The following is an 18041-nucleotide window of genomic DNA, read 5'->3' on the forward strand; positions in this document are numbered from 1 at the left end:
TTGGGGATTCATTGAGGGTACAATAAGCCAGGTTACACTGATTGCAATTAGGTAAAGTCCCTCTTAAAATCATGTCTTGCCCCCATAAAGTGTGACACACACCAAGGCCCACCCCCCTCCCTCCGTCCCTCTTTCTGCTTTTCCTCCCCCCCCCCCCGTAACCTTAATTGTCATTAATTGTCCTCATATCAAAATTGAGTACATAGGATTCATGCTTCTCCATTCTTGTGATGCTTTACTAAGAATAATGTCTTCCACTTCCATCCAGGTTAATACGAAGGATGTAAAGTCTCCATTTTTTTTAATAGCTGAATAGTATTCCATGGTATACATATACCACAGCTTGTTAATCCATTCCTGGGTTGGTGGGCATTTAGGCTGTTTCCACATTTTGGCGATTGTAAATTGAGCTGCAATAAACAGTCTAGTACAAGTGTCCTTATGATAAAAGGATTTTTTTCCTTCTGGGTAGATGCCCAGTAATAGGATTGCAGGATCAAATGGGAGGTCTAGCTTGAGTGCTTTGAGGTTTCTCCATACTTCCTTAGTTAAGGATATTCTTCATAAGTTTCACCAAAGTTTAGTAAATGCTTCAGTGTAAATTTTGCTAGATGTTATCAGTATATTAATTTTAAATGTTTGATAAATTTTGATAAATCTACTTTATATGGCTGCTACCCTGTCTTATACTTTTTTTCCAAATTAGAACTCAAAACTTTTATATCTCCTCTTTAAATATTCTAGAATTCCCTGATGCATAGGTTAGAGCAAGAATATTACATTCAACTGTAAAACTATGACTTTTATTATTTAAAAAATAATGCTACTGAAAAACTCTATCTTTAATTGAATGAAAGCAGCAGCTTTGTATTGTTCATCATTGTATACCCAACTCCTAGAGCGGCACCTGGCCCATAGAAAATATTCAGACGTTGCCTGAATGCATCAATGATTTATATAATTTCATGGAAGCAGTAATTACGGAAAAAAGAGTATTTTTTAAAGTTACTTATCAAGGAACTAGCTTTGGCTGTCAACAGCTTTGAGTTTCAGATTTAGGAGAAAATTCATTAAGTTAGCTATTCTAACGGTTATAAAGTTTAAGGCCAGCTCTTACATTATCACAATTCACCAAGATCACTGATGAAAATTCATTCATAAACCTTGCAGGTGTCCTCAAACTTTTTAAACAGGGGGCCAATTCACTGTCCCTCAGACCGTTGGAGGGCCGGACTATAGTTTAAAAAAAAAACTATGAACAAATTCCTATGCACACTGCACATATCTTATTTTGAAGTAAAAAACAAAACGGGATCAAATACAATTCACACGGCTTCATGTGGCCTGCGGGCCGCAGGTTTAAGGACGCCTGACCTAATGGAAACTTTTCAGTTCTTATTTGTAGGTCACTTTGCCTAAGGTCCTGAGAGGAAGGATGTGAAGACACTTAATGCACAGTCATTTCAAGTGAGTTTAATTTCTTCAGCTGTTTCTATGCTGTTGGTACGTATTAATAGGGAAATATTCTATGATCCACATTCCATCTATTAAAAAAATAAAAAATGTATAATGTATTTTTTTAAAGTTCTAAGATTTATAAATTTGCCTATAACAAACGTTGTTGCTATAATTCTCCTGTAACCAAAACTGGACTTTGTCAGCTATAGTTGTACTGCTGCCTGTAGCAACTGTAATTCCTTCTGCAGGTGTTCTTCTACTCTTATTACCACATGCTCTGCTTTTCTGGGTCATCATTTGGAAGAGTTGAAATTGTTCTTTTACTGCATGCTATAATGTACTTGACAAATAAAAAAGACAAACCATTTGTAAATTTTTGAACAATACATCGATCAGAAAACAATTACTCTCTACAAGTGTCCAATATCCTAAATCCTGACTTTTTTCCAACTTGCAACCCACCTATCACCTAGGGAAAATTTTAGGCCAAGGCCTTTATTTGCAGTTAGGGACACACCTGATTAGAGTTCTAAACATTTTTTATGTAAGCTAAACACATAATACATTCTACACAATCTCCAATTGTTTTTTAAGCAAATAAGAATTTAAAGACATTTGCAAATTGTTCTATTGATGATTCCTAGATTCTAAACCATCTCACCCACACCTAAATCGACAACTCCTTTTTTATTTTGGCAATTAAGCTGAATAGAGTATTTCCAAAACATTTAGCTTTTTGCAGGAATAAGTACTCTGTCTTTATGCTCATGTTTTTAATTAGAGTAACAAGTACACACACTTAGGAGCAAACAGCTTAACACTTGTAAAGGACACACTCTGCTGGAGAAGCTAAAGCATGACTGTCTGTGCTCACCAGAGAACAGAGCAGATGCCGTCAACATTCATATTTATGAATATGTACAAATGACTTAATAAAAAAAAAAAGAAAGAAAAGAGCCAGAGAATATTGGTCAATCCTCAAAGTCACATAAGGAGAGGTCAGTTACTATTTCTCTCACTTTTCTTTGAGAAAGATGGGGACTCCTCTTTTCCAAAGAAATAGATTTAAAGAAGGCACTGAAAAGGAAGCAAAGGTATTTTAAGGACATAAAAGAAAAATAAATTTTGACTTTACAAATCTTTCTCAAGGACCAATCCTATACTTCCGATTCTTATTTCAAAGATATACCAATATTGTTATATTTTTAAAATAAAGGTTTCCAAAGAAATTTAGTGTATATGTAACAAATGTTAATCATAATTTTTAAATGTTTAAATTTTTACTTAGTGAAACAAAATTCATTTTTCAAATAAGTGCAAGCTTTTCCATCTTGAAATAGGTAATACTGTATTTTTATTGGTAATGAAGTGTGACAATCAGAACCACCAAACTACAATAGTTAATGTTAACTAACCACAAAGCTATACACTGCTTAGGAGAACCTGAAAATGCCAATACACACAGGTAAAAATCTCTCCACTTTCTCAGTCGGTAGGGCACTGGCCCCATATGCTGAGGGTAGCGGGTTCAAACCCGGCCCCGGCCAAACTGCAACCAAAAAAAAAAAATAGCCAGGCGTTGTGGCGGGCGCCTGTAGTCCCAGCTACTTGGGAGGCTGAGGCAGGAGAATCGTTTAAGCCCAGGAGTTGGAGGTTGCTGTGAGCTGTGTGAGGCCACGGCACTCTACAGAGGGCCATAAAGTGAGACTCTGTCTCTACAAAAAAAAAAAAAAAAATCTCTCCACTTTAAATTTAATTGGATTACTATACTTCAACAAATAAAAGCAAAGAAGTTTCATCTAATATATTACTTCAATGCATCAACAATGAAGACAGAAAGAATTACAGCAATAGAAATTTAAAATACCTGAATGTAATTACTAGCAGCATTTATAGAACAGACATGTTTAACTTGAGGCTTTAATGATTCTAAGAGTCAATGATGTAAAACTTTTTAATTAAAAATAGCGAACCTTTAGTATTTGTGTGACTTTTCTAAAATTTTAAAAAATAACTTTCTGAAACTTATTCTAAATAGTATTTTAATAAATGTAGGCTCGGGCGGCGCCTGTGGCTCAGTGAGTAGGGCGCCGGCCCCATATGCCGAGGGTGGCGGGTTCAAACCCAGCCCCGGCCAAACTGCAACAAAAAAATAGCCAGGCATTGTGGCGGGCGCCTGTAGTCCCAGCTGCTCGGGAGGCTGAGGCAAGAGAATCGCGTAAGCCCAAGAGTTAGAGGTTGCTGTGAGCTGTGTGATGCCACAGCACTCTACCCGAGGGCGGTACAGTGAGACTCTGTCTCTACAAAAAAAAATAATAATAATAATAAAATAAATAAATAAATAAATAAATAAATGTAGGCTCATCAGAAAGAAGATTCAGTTTAGGAAGATCATCCAGAAAAAGGGGGATTTTAAGACAGTTTGGAAACTATTTTAAACAAAGCAATTCTCAAACTCAATTTAAACATGATCTCTCTTTCCTTCCATATAGCTACATGAAAAAAACAGTAATTTCTCCTTTTTATAATCAACTGTTAACATCCAAAAAACCCAGTAAATATTGTTTTCAATTTAACTCAAATATTCCTACATCCTCACTTAATTTGTCTTATATAATAGATTTTAGATCAATTTTATGTTTTTATCCTACCTTTTCTTATCTATGTCATATACAACATGCCCTCACCACTAATACTAGCTAAAACTGTATTAAGCTACACGGTCAACGAACAGCAATCTAAGAACCAATGAAACAAATAAAAGAATATAATAGTCAAGTGCATGAAAGGAATGAAAACCAAATATATCTCCTTTTTTTTTTTTTTTTTTTTTGGAGACAGAGCCTCAAGCTATCACCCTGGGTAGAGTGCCGTGGTTTCACAGCTCATAGCAACCTCCAACTCCTAGGCTTAAGTGATTCTCTTGCCTCCCAGGTAGCTGGGACTATAGGCACCCGCCACAATGCCTGGCTATTTTTTGGTTGAAGCTGTCATTATTGTTTGGCAGGCCCAGGCCGGATTCAAACCCACAGCTTCTGGTATATGTGCCTGGAGCCTTAGCCTCTTGAGCTACAGGTGCCACCCAAAATGAATAGAATTCTTAAAATAAAACAGTAGTTTTCTTACAAAAATGATAAATATCTGAGATCTGTCACAAACAGAATGTTATCAATTGAAACAGAACAATACAGAATTACTCTGTTCTTGTTTTATAAAAAATAATAATTTTGATCTGGAGATGGAACTACGTGGGCCACTATGGAGACACACTATGTCATGGTCCATTATTTCACTTCTAAGAAACACAGCTGACAGTGTCCTTTCTGATTTACCTGTGCAAGTTTCAACTTGCTAGGCTTATCACTGCTGCTGGGAGGGCTTTGCTTTGTCCATGTAGATTTTATGTTTCTTGATTTTTGTGTATCTCAAAACTTTCATAATGACCCATGTCCAGAAGTCCACAAACACAGAGACTATGGCCAGGTTTATAAAGCTTGAGCTTTTGAAAACTCAGCTTTTAAAGTAGCGGATTTTTCTAACAAGCCATGAAGACTCTAAAGGACTAAGAAGGTAAATGAGATATAAATATCCAACAAAATAGAATTTATACTCAAGAACCTGAAAATTATCCCTTTCCCCAAAATATTCTTTTTTCTTTTTGTAGAGACAAAGTCTCACTTTATGGCCCTCGGTAGAGTGCCGTGGCATCACACAGCTCACAGCAACCTCCAACTCCTGGGCTTAAGCGATTCTCTTGCCTCAGCCTCCTGAGTAGCTGGGACTACAGGCGCCCGCCACAACGCCCGGCTATTTTTTGGTTGCAGTTTGGCCGGGGCCGGGTTTGAATCCACCACCCTCGGTATATGGGGCCGGCGCCTTACCGACTGAGCCACAGGCGCCGCCCTCCCCAAAATATTCTATAAATGCCATGGACTAAGCCATGAAGCAAATATCAATACATTTAAAGAATTTCTATTATTTAAGTCACATTCTCAGATCAAAACATATTAAATTAAAATGTTTACCAAAAAGATAACACAAAATGATCTTACATTTTTGGAAATCTCAAAATATTTTTAAACAACTCAGTGAAAAGGTGTATACATTGAAAAATATGTAAAACTGCAAATAATACAAACTAAAACTTGAAAGCTGCTAAATTTTATTTAAAGGGAAATTTAATTTTATTTATTTAGGTAGGGCATTTTTAATGAACAAATCAAATATTAAAAAAACTAAAAAATGATGAGCCAAGGGTAAGTAACCAAGAAGTCAAAATGAAACTAACAAAATAAAACTCAAATAAAATGAAAAAGAAAATAATTAAGGTAGGAAAAAGAAATAATGAGATAAAAAGTAAAAATGCAACAGAAAAGAATAATAAATCCAAAAGCTGATCTTTCAAAATGAAGAAAAAAAAAATCAAAGGACTAAACAATTAATACTGGAGAGGGTGCCACAAAAGAAATTCCAGAGATTAGAGTGAGGTTGGTGGCTTACGCCTGTAATCCTAGCACTCTGGGAGGCCAAGGCAGGTGGATTGCCTGAGCTCAAGAGTTTAAGAACAGCCTGAGCCAGAATGAAACCCTGTGTCTAAAAAGTAGCCAGGCATTGTGACAGGTGCCTGTAATCCAAGGTGCTGTGAGCTATGACGTCACAGCTCTCTACCCCCAGGTAACAGAGTGAAATTCTATCTCAAAAAAATATTTTTAAACTGAATCCAAAGAAAAATCTTTAGCATATAAAGAGTAACCTGATAAACTATACATACTATATTTAATAGTTAAATATTCCAAATATCATAAACATTTTCTTTACACTCAAAAATGGGGGTGTGGGTGGGGGAATACTCTTTTAGGCAACATACTTGGAGAGGTCCAGAACAATGCAATGGACAAAAAGATAAAACTAAGCCTTAGTATTGGAAAGAAACAAAACTCATTAACAGAAGCTATGATTATCTATTTAGAAAATCCACAAGAATCTGAAGACAAATTATTAGAAGTAAAAAGTTTATCAAAATGGTTGCTAAAAAGATCAACTACATGTTTCTATATTGGCAACAAACAGAAAATGAAATTTTAAAAAAGAAAACATTTACTATAACAAAAGCCAAAAAAAAGCACTCTAGGAATAAATCTGACAAAAGAAGAAATGTGACCTTTATGGAAAGAGTTAAGCACTTTTACAAAAATGTATTAAAGCAACCTAAGTAAATAGTTTTTCTTTACGGAAAAAAGACTACATATTGTAAATACATCAATTCTCCCTAAATTAATCTATATGTTCAATAAAATGTCAACAAAAATCACATCAGAGTGAGTGGGTTTGTTTGAGTGATTATTCATTTGTTATTTAATATGGATAAAATGAAGTGACATCTAACATTTATATGGAAAAGCAACGGCCAAAGAAAGGTCAGATAGTTTTGAATGACAGTTAATAGAGAATTAAGTGTTACAGTGAGCTTTATTAAATTGACTCGGAGAGAAACATAGGCTGATAAGGTTAAAAAAGAGAGCCAAAAATATAAAATTTAAATGCACACATATATACTTAAGTGAGGAAAAGAGGATGAATTATTCCAAAATGGTGCTAAGAAAATAGGTTATCCATATGAAAAAATTAAATTAAATCCTTACATCACATTATGACTAAATGTAACCATAAAACTTTAAGAAGATGCAGGCAGAAGTGACTTCTTAAATTAGACCAGAAAATAAAAGTTATTAAGGAAAAGCTGTACATATTTAAAGTAGTAACATTAAAACATCTCTTCATGAATAGACACAATTTAGAAAAAGATACACCATTAACTGGGTTATTGTGAATACAAGAAAATTCATGTCTAGATCTTCTTTAGAATCAATAAGAAAATGACAGACAATAGAACAGGTAAAAGAAATGGATATTTTACTGAGCAAAAAAACCACACACAGCTACTAAACATAAATCAAAATGCCCAATTTCATTATAATGACGAAATGTAAGTTAAGAACATCAGGAACATGTAAGTTAAGAAGGCAATTTTTATGGGACAGACTGATAAAAATTTAAGTCTCCTAATGTTGAGTGTTAATAAGGATGTAATACAACTAAGAATTGTGGTAGATGTGATACTTGAGAAAATAATTCGCCGTTTTTACTAAAGTAAACATGTGTATAGCCTGCAATTCCTCCTGGAAATAAAACTTAAGAGCAAAGCTCACATGTGTACCAGGACATGTGCAAGGACATTTGTAACAGCATTGTTTTGTCTTTTATTAATAATAGAGCTTTTTATTTTGAGACAAGTATAGGTTCACATGCAGATAGGGGAACTAATACAGAAAGGGCCCATGGACCCTCTAGCAAGTTTCCCATAACGGTAATCTCTAACAAAACTATAGTGTAATATCACAACCAGGATATTGATACTGATACAGTCTAGATATGGCACTTTACCATCACCACCCGGATCCCTGCTGTTACTTTTCTATAGCTACACTTCCCTCTCATTCTCATTCCTTCCTTAACCACCAGCAACCCTTAAGTATTTTCTCCATTTTTTTTCCACATAATTTTCTCATTTCAAGAATATTATATAGTGTTTGCTTTGGCAGCATGTATACTAAGAATATGATCAATAAATGGAGGCATACAATGTGTTACTTTTAGGAACTGGCTCTCTCACTTAGCATAATTCTCTGGAGATTCATCCAGATTGTTGTATATATCAATGATCTATTACCTCTTATTGCAGAGTATTATTCCATGGTATGGATATACCACAGCTGGTTTAACTATTCACCTATTGAAAGATATTTAGTTTGTGTACAGTTGGGGCTATTATAAAGAAACTTGCTATAAACACTAAAGCTTTTATGTGAACATACATCTTCAATTTCTCTGGGATAAATGCCCCAACATATGATTCTTGAGTCATATGGTAACCACATACTGTATACAGGTTTTTAAGAAATACCAAATTGGCTGGGAATGGTAGCTCATGCCTGTAATTCTAGCACTTTGTGAAGCCAAGGTGGGGGAACTGCTTGAGGCCAGAAGTTCCAGACCAGCCTGAGCAAAAGTGTGAAGCCATTTCTACAAACAATAGCAAAATTAGCCACATATGGTAGTGCACCTCTGTAGTGTCAGGTACTTGGAAGGCTGAGACGAGAGAAGTGCTTGGGCCCAGGAGTCTAAGGCTGCAGTGTCCTATGATGATGCCGCTGCACTCTAGTCTGGCAAAAGAGCAATACCTTCTCTCAAAAACTAACAAAAAAGAAACTGCCAAACTATTTATCAAGGTGGTTGCACCATTTTACATTTCCATCAACAATGAGTGATCAAATTTTTCTTCATCCCTGCCAGTACTTGGCATTATTATTTTCTATTTTAGTTATTCTGATAGGTGTGTAGAGAGGCCTTAGTGTTTATAGCAAGTTTCTTTATAATAGCCCCAACTGGACACAAACCAAATATCTTTCAACAGGTGAACAGATAAGCCAGCTGCCATTCCATACCATGGAATACGCATACTCATTATGCAGTATGGCTAATGACACTGAATAATTTTCTTGTGCTTACTTACCATCTGTATATCCTCTTTGCTAAAATGTCTCTTGTGTTTTGCCCATTTCTAATTTGGAATTTTGTTTTTGTTTTTCACCACTGAATTTTGAGGGTTCTTTGCATATTTTTGGTCCTAGTCTTTCACAAATACGTGGTTTGTGGATATTGTCTTCCACCCTACAATGTCTTTTCATCCTCTTAGGGTTTTTCACAGAGCAAAAGTTTCTCATTTGATGAAATCCAATTTGTCAGGTTTTTCTTCTATAGGTTGTGCTTTTGATGTCAACTCTGAGAACTTTTTGCCTAGTGTTGTATCTCTCAGATTCTCTATATTTTTTCCCTAGAAGGTGTACTATTTTATAGTATTTAAGTAATACTATAATTTTTGTAAAAGGTATGAGACATAGATCAAAGTTCATTTTTTTGCCTATGAGTGTTGAATAACAACATTGTTTTAGACAGTAAAACAAAACAAAACCCCAAATGTTCATCAGAACAGATGTATAAACTGTGGCATATTCATCAACAGAATGTCAAATAAAAATAAAAGAACTAAAATTACATGCAGCAATATAGATGAAACCAGATATATGACATTGACTGAGAGGCAAATTGCTGAAGAATATTTTATATATACATTGCAATTGTGATTCCATTTATACTCATCTATGGTTTTAAAACATACAAAACTAAAATAGGGATATAAACAAACACGCTGATGCTATTTTAAAAGAGAATAATAAATACAGAATTTAGAGAGTGGAATTTACTTTTAATGTAGGAGTAAGGGAGAGTATGAGTGTAGAACTTCAAGGTTAACAATAAATTATATTTCTCAAACTAAATGGGGAATACACAGGTGTTCACTACATTGTCATTCAGAATACCTTCTCATTATTAAAAAAAATAACTTCAGTTTAAAGGGCTATTTAAAAAATTGAGATTTATATAATCAAGAGCTAAAAATAATACCTGGTAAAAGCTATCGTTTTAAGGACCTACTCCTAGCTAGTCACAAATTAACATTACCCTTGTTTGAGAAGATGTCTTCTGAGCAAACCCTACTTATCCCTTAAGCTTCATTTTGTCCTTATATGTTCATCTCCCAACAGTTCATCTCTCTAGTTTGTTCTCTCTCTCTTTTTAATTAAAGCATTCTGCCCTCCTCATCTGGCACTGCTTGAAATGAACACCAACATGTGACCTCTCCCCCTTACCCACCGGACTCATCTTTATAAGAGACAGCATGAGGACAAAGGGTAAGTCTTCCTGCTTCAAGTTGAGAATCACCATTGGACAAGTTTCTAATACTCAAATGTACAAAAATAATAGTCTAGAATCTCACTTAACAAAATCCATATTGGAAGTAACCCCGTGCATTAATATAATTACTCACACATATAATTCAAATAAATTTCAGAAAATGAACAGAAAAACAAAAGTTAATTTTAAATGATTGGTTAACAATTCCTTAACCATGCAGAAATTTGGAAAATACAGTAGAACCTCCATAACTGACTACTTCCCTACATTGATCAACTCCTTAAGTTGACCTAATTTTCATAGACCAGACATGCACCACATATACATATACGTATCAATGCACTAGGCCTAGTTCCTTATGTTAACCACCTCCATATGTTGACCAGTTTGTTATAGTCCCTTAAGTGGTCAACTTACAGAGATTCTACTATATATAAAAATTTTTTATGTAAGACAACAAAAAACTGGGTATTAGAATTTTTAATAATTAAGGTTCTCCTTCCTTCCCTTTCTTTCCCTTCCTCTGTTCTCCTATCCTTTCTCCTCTCTCCTCTTCTACCCCAGCACACAATACATACACACACACACAGGGTTTGCTGGTTAAAAACTTCTTTAAAATGATAATGATACATACCATATAACTAACTGCCTATATTTACATAAACACAAATGTATTTGGTACCTTGTATAAACTTTCCTTTAAACTACATATTAATGGTCAAAGTCCTAACATTGAACATTGAAACTTTGTCTGCAGAAACGACAGTTGCTCATTTCAGTCAAATAAACTTACTGTTTATAGTAATTGCAAAACATAACTGTAAGATGGCCAAAACGAAGTTGTCAGAAAAGTATACTGCTATTTTAGTTATAGAGTTTAGTAGAGTTTGTTTCTATTTCTGAAGTCTGCCATATAAAAATCAAATACACAGACTCATTTATACAACCTTCCATCAAATGTTTCAAGTTATACAGAGCAGCTGCTTTTGTAAAAGATACTTTTAATTTCTTAATAGAGTGTTAAACCAGATCCCATTATATTCCAGATGGTAAATGCTATCTAACAAATATATTGGTGATTGAATCGGGGTCATTGTCACTTGGGTAACTGCTTAATACAGAAACAATTTATATATGTATATATATCTACAAAACTAAAGTCGAGCAATCAATAATTTTGTCTTCCTTCTTCTACGAGTTGTTAGTAAATCAAGAGCGAAAGGGAGGGTTGTAAATCACAAAGAAAAGATTCATTTTATTCTTAATTTCCACTTGAATCTATGTAAAATGTTAAGTTACAAACAGTTAAGGAGAACTGTTGTTTTTGAATATGTGATTGCTATTTAGATGATAATGGTATGGATGTCCCAGTAGAACCATGATCCAAATTTGAATAAGCTCTTAATGAAGGAGGCTAAGAGAAGAACGATGAATGAAATACAACAGTGTCAGCAACAGACCGTAATGAAGCAAATTACTTTCAGTACCTTTGTAATTCAGGAGGAACTGCATAAAAAAAGTGACAACTAAAGGATCAAAAGCAGGACCTTTGCAAACTAAACATGCTTAAAACATGACATCACTGTCTGGGCAACAAGGCATTGTGGAGAGCAGCCTCAATGTTTGGGTTTTACAGCTCACATAGCAAAATAACTACATTAAAAGATCTGGCTAGGCACACCAGTTTCCTTAGAAAGCATCTTTATATTTCAAGTTAATGACATTTCTGAACAGAAAAGGAATTTAAATGCCCAAAGATATCTCGGCCGATTTCTTAAAGCACTGAATATTAACACTACGAATGGTTCTAAGGCAAAATTAAGCCAGATTTTGGGTTACAAAAAAACCAAAAAGGTATTTTTCAAGCTCCAAAATACCATCTTTTATTATTAAAAGATGAAGCATGCAATGCATACTATTTAATGAGTGATAGAATCACTTTACAGATTCCTATTTTAAAATCAATTTCACTTTAACGAAATCACATTGAAGCAATTTGAAAGGATACAGCATTCCCACTGACAAATGGAACATACATTCAACATGTTTAAATGATTTACCCAAGGTAACACTGATAATGGTGCTAGAAACCAAACACCAGACTTCTGGCTTCCAAGAAAGTTATTTAAGACAAGTAAAAAGTGCCACAGTTACAAATGTATTTGGATACCCACAAGGATATTTTCTTAAGTCTTGTAAGTTACTATAACTTGGTGATACCATTCATCCCATATTAATGTTGTAGGCAGACAAGGAGTTTACCACCACAGAGAATGTAATCTTTGCTGTATAGACCAATATGCATTCACACAGAACTGCAGAAACTAATTTTGCCTATGTATCCCAAATCCTTACATATGCGCATAAACAGTAATCCTACCAATCAGAGAATTCTAGTGCCATGTTATGTATTTATAATAAGAAAATAACTCTTCAATGCTAATTAATTAGTGCTCTGTGACACAGTCATGTTACTATTTCTAGGGACTGACTGAAAATGTTTTGACTTTATAGATAGGGAACAAGAATATAAGCCTGGCATTAAGAAAGATTTACTGTCATCTCTGTGAGCTTCTGTTAACATCTTAGCCACCACTGCAAATGTACTGCACTGGATTTTCAAGATGGTCTATCTAAAAATAACAAAAACAACAGATAGGATGGAGAACTTACTGGTTAAGAACACAGGCTCAGGCGCTCCAGTTTAAAATCCCAGCTGTCACTTATAAACTGTGCAGGCTTAGGTAAGCTATTAAACTTTCTCGACACTTAACTTTCCTATATGTGAGTTGGGGATAATAGTGCCAAGTTGTTAGAGCTGCTGTGTAAATGAGTTAATATTAGCTGTCACCATCATTATTATTATTACCCATTAGTATGTATGTGTCTTTGGATGGATTACTTATGATTTGAATATTTCATTTCCCTCAACGCTAAAAAACAATGATACCTAACATTTTCAAGCACAATTTAAGTGAGAGCCTTTGCAAACTGCCTAAAAAGACCTATAAGTTTACATATATCATTAATATTGTTTTATAGTTTTCACTCTTCTTTTTAGAATCACTGAACCACGTATAGTTCCCATTCTATGCTGAACTTGCCCCTCACTCCTCCAATCACACATACTCTAACCAGGAAACGTAGACTAGGCTTCAAAGTCATTACCTCCACTTCTTCTAGACATCCCTAAGCCCAGCACCAATAATTAAATTTTTAGGCTTTCTTGATAATTTTTTCTTCTCAAAGATGGTTATCCATTTTGTCCTCACTCAATGTAGATGTCACATATTTTCATTAATCTCTACTTTTTCCCTTCTCCAAATCAGCCGGCATACACAAACACTACTGAGAGTCATCTACTTTCTTTGCACCATGAGTCCATGATAACTCTGAGAGGGGACGTTCATAGTTTATTCTAGGGAATAGTGATTTCACCCATGTTTTTGTCCCTGAAAAAATAGCAACAATTGAAATGATTGTAGACTACATTTTTTTTATATACTTCATTTATTTAGAGAAGTTTTGATTCACAGCAAAATTGGAAGAATGTACAAAGGTCATACAAATACTTTCCGCCCCCATACATGCACAACTTCCCCCTTTATCAACTTCGCCCACTGAAGTGGAACATTAGTTATAATGGATGAAACTGCATTGACACATTACCACCACAAGTCCATACCTTTCTATTAGAGTTCACTCTTGGTGTTGTACATTCTATGGCTTCAGAGAAACTCATAATGACATGTATCCACCACTATAGTCATAAGAATAGGTTCACTGCCCTAAAAATTCTAAAAACAGTTTTCTGTTTATAAATAAGTTTTGTCTAAAACTATAACTCATTGCCGTATAATAGAAATACTCATGTGATCATCAAAATAATGGCTTAGACAAGCATAGTACTTAGAGACAGATGATTACATAAAATACACATTAATATTAAGCATTCTGTAATACCACACTGAATATGAACATTGACGCATGTTGTACAGAGCTGTGACCTAAACCAATTACATTTATTTAACCTATAATGATTTTATTATGCTTATATGATTTAGAACATGTAAAATGACTTTTTTTTTTTTTTTGTAGAGACAGAGTCTCATTGTACCACCCTCGGGTAGAGTGCTGTGAAGTCACACGGCTCACAGCAACCTCTAACTCTTGGGCTTACGTGATTCTCCTGCCTCAGCCTCCCGAGCAGCTGGGACTATAGGCGCCCGCCACAACGCCCAGCTATTTTTTTTTTTTGGTTGCAGTTTGGCCGGGGCTGGGCTTGAACCCGCCACCCTCGGCATATGGGGCCGGCGCCCCACTCACTGAGCCACAGGTGCTGCCCGTAAAATGACTTTTTAAATTCCAAAGCACTCTAATAGGGTAGCTGATTGTAGCAGCCTGTATAGCCTACGGCTAGGAGGATTGAGAGTTATAAGAAATACCTGTGTAGCTCAACAATAAAACACCTTGGTGAAAAGGGCATGGGGAGGGATTTAGCGCTCCTAACAAGCATGAGAGCTCACGAGATGAGCAGTGGTGAATTGGCAGTCTCCACACCTGTAGTGTTGAGAGGCATGCGATCAGCCTTCTAGTAGGCTGGAGGAAAAGGCAGTCGCAAGCATGCGCATTCTATCATGGACCCGCTTACTCTGACTCTGTCTCCTCTCTTTCCTGCAGAACACCAGCACGACGTCTCTCTGCTGAAGATTACCAAGCTTCACTAAAGACTAAGATCTATGTATTCTAAGACTGCTTTACACTAAGACTCTCTTTCTCTCTCTCCGGCTAAAGTAGATAGCCCTCAGGCACCTAAGAGAAATTGTTCCTGAGCAAGGTAGCTTAGCCATCCGCGTCCGGATCCTAATTAAGCGGGGCCCAAGCCCTGACAGATGATTATTATAGTTAAAAACTGTAATGATTCTATATTTTAATAAGTCAGTTATTTTTCCAAAACACAATTTTAATAAATCACAGTTGATCAATTATACGAACTTCACTACCATCATCTTGGACACTTATATGCCACTTCCTAGCCTGTGTAATTCAATAAGAGCTAGTCTAAGTTGAGGTCTCTTCTCACCACTGCATAAAAAGTTCAAAAATAAAGACTGGGGGGTGGTGCCTGTGGCTCAAAAGGGTAGGGCGCCAGCCCCATATACTGGAGGTGGCAGGTTCAAACCCAGCCCTGGCCAAAAACTGCAAAAAAAAAAAAAAGACTGGTGCACCATGTGAGAAAAGGAGTTCACTTCAATTCAGAATAATAACAGTGACAAAAAGAACAATGTCACTAGCTGCGTTACAGATGCCACGGAACACCACGGTTCACAGTTAATGTCCTTCCTCTTCCGTGTCTGTAACTGCATGCTTGATTAATTCAGACTCCTTTCCACTCAGATAACAAATACTGTCTAGGACTTTTCCATCTTCCCATTTTACTTCTACCCAAATAAAACACACCATTTTTTGATGTGATGACACTTTTGTGATTAAAAACTGGCATTTGGGTACAGAAGCAAGACTCTAAAGCAGTTCTTAAACTCTGTGATCTCAAGACCTCTTCACACTCTTAGAAATTACTGAGGACTCAAAGGGATTTTATGCTAGTTATATCTATTGATATTTTTCATATCAGAAATCAAAACTGAGATTTTTAAATATATTTATTAATTCATTTAACTTTTTTGTTAAGAGACAAGGTCTAGCACTGTTGTCCAGGGTGGAGGGCAGTGGCACAATCATACCTCACTATAGCCTTGAACTTCTGGGCAACTCCCACTTCAACCTCCCAAGTAGCTAGGACTACAGATGTACAACACTGCACCTTTTTTTTTTGGAAAAACAGGGTCTGAGGCACATTTCATTGACTTTTTTCCTTATGTCAAGAGAAAAGATATTTCTGATGTGCTAAACAAATCTTTGGAGGTAAATTAGCAGCATGACCAATTTGGTCATTGATGTCAGTCACATTCAGAAAAAACAACAACAACAACAAAAAAAAACAGGTCTTGCTATGTTGACTAGACTAGTCTTAAACTCCTGACCTCAAGCAACCCTCCAGCCAAAGTCTCCCAAAGAGTTAAGACATTTAAACTATTTTATATGTTAACATAAACATGTTTTCATAAAAAATACCTATACTTTCAAAATAAAATAAAAAGCACTGAAAAGAGTGGCAATTTATATTTGCAAATCTTCTTAATTTCTAGCTTAACAGAAGACAGTTGATTCTTCTGCTTCTGCATTCAGGCTGTTGTATATTGTTTGGTTGAAATATATTAACGAAAACTCAGCCTCATATACAGATACATAGTTGGAAATGGGAAGACTTCTTGGATTTCATGAAAATACCTCTTTGAGAACGACTGCTTCAACATTTGTCTATGTCATACAGTTAAAACATCTTACTGCCCTAAGATGGGACTGAACTCCCTGAACGGATTAGGACAACTTGTTGTAGCCCCTTTGGTCTAAGTGCCTGTATTTTGTTAGTTTAAAACATGTTTTCTGGCCAGGAATGGTGGCTCATGCCTGTAGTCCCAGCGCTGTGGGAGGCCGAGGTAGGTGGATTTCCTGAGCTCAGAGTTTCGAGACCAGCATGAACAGGAGTGAGCCATAGTGAAACCTCCTCTCCACAAAAAAAAAAAAAGCCAGGCGTTGTGGCAGGCACCTGTACTCCTAGCTACCTGAGAAGCAAAGGGCAAGAGAACAACTAAAGGAAGAATGGATAAAAAAATTAAACTAAATTAAAAAAGAACTTCAAACTAAGAAGAGTGAAAGCCAGCTGAAACTGAAAGCAAAATTTAAAAAAAAAAAAAAACACGTTTTCTAAGTTATTACAATATTTCCTGGCATATGTGCTGTTACACCCATACAATGGATAGTTTCTCTTTTTATTCAATAAACAGAAAATTAGACCAATAGCAAAATTATCCTCCACATCAAAAAGTTAAAAATTCTATAGACAGGCCAGGATCAGTAGTAGCTCATGCCTATAATTTTGGGAGGCCAAAGTAGGATTGCTTGAAGTTAAGAAGTTAAAATTACCCTGGTCAGTGCTTCCACAACCAGAACTCCCTGGCTATGGCAGCCCCAGAGGAGCTACACAGGATCACTTTCTACAAAGAACCAGCAACAACAGAGTGATCCTGCTGGGGTCTCATCTTGGAAAGACACCTCCTCAACTCTGAGGACGGCCAGAGGCAATGGTGAAAAACAATCATGAGGCGAAATCCACAGAAAAACTCTGGCAATATGAATAATCAGAGTAGATCAACTCCCCCAAGATTCAATGGTGCAGACGCAGCACAAGATCCCATGCACAAACAAATAGCTGAAATGTCAGAAATCGAATTCAGAATCTGGATAGCAAATAAGATCGAATTAGAATTCCAAGCAGTAACCCAAAAGTTATCTCAAGATTTCAACGAATTCTTGGGTGGCACCTGTGGCTCAGTGAGTAGGGCACCGGCTACCGAGGGTAGCGAGTTCAAACTCAGCCCCGGCTGAACTGCAACCAAAAAACAGCTGGGCGTTGTGGCGGGCGCCTGTAGTCCCAGCTGCTCAGGAGGGTGAGGCAGGAGAATCACAGAACCCAAGAGCTAGAGGTTGCTGTGAGTCCAGTGACATCATGGCACTCTACTGAAGGCGGTAAAGTGAGACTCTGTCTCTACGAAAAAAAAAAAAAACAAGAATTCAACGAATTTAAAGACCAAATGACCAAAGATTTGGACACATTGAGACGAGAAGTTGCAGCCATCAAAGAT

General features: G+C 36.0%; 2 protein-coding genes and 1 non-coding gene across 3 annotated transcripts in view; 2 read left to right on the top strand and 1 right to left on the bottom strand.

The window, feature by feature from the left end:
• UMAD1 (UBAP1-MVB12-associated (UMA) domain containing 1) overlaps positions 1 to 18041 on the bottom strand; it is a 247463-nt gene that overhangs the window by 188861 nt on the left and 40561 nt on the right. The window lies entirely within an intron of this gene.
• Positions 1 to 18041, top strand: part of RPA3 (replication protein A3) — a 116571-nt gene that overhangs the window by 44858 nt on the left and 53672 nt on the right. The window lies entirely within an intron of this gene.
• Positions 16127 to 16255, top strand: LOC128560619 (small nucleolar RNA SNORA19). Its single transcript, XR_008373097.1, has one exon. It is a non-coding gene; the product is annotated as a small nucleolar RNA SNORA19 (small nucleolar RNA).

This window comes from Nycticebus coucang, chromosome 11 (genome assembly GCF_027406575.1).
Source record: "Nycticebus coucang isolate mNycCou1 chromosome 11, mNycCou1.pri, whole genome shotgun sequence".
Classification (NCBI taxonomy): domain Eukaryota; kingdom Metazoa; phylum Chordata; class Mammalia; order Primates; family Lorisidae; genus Nycticebus; species Nycticebus coucang.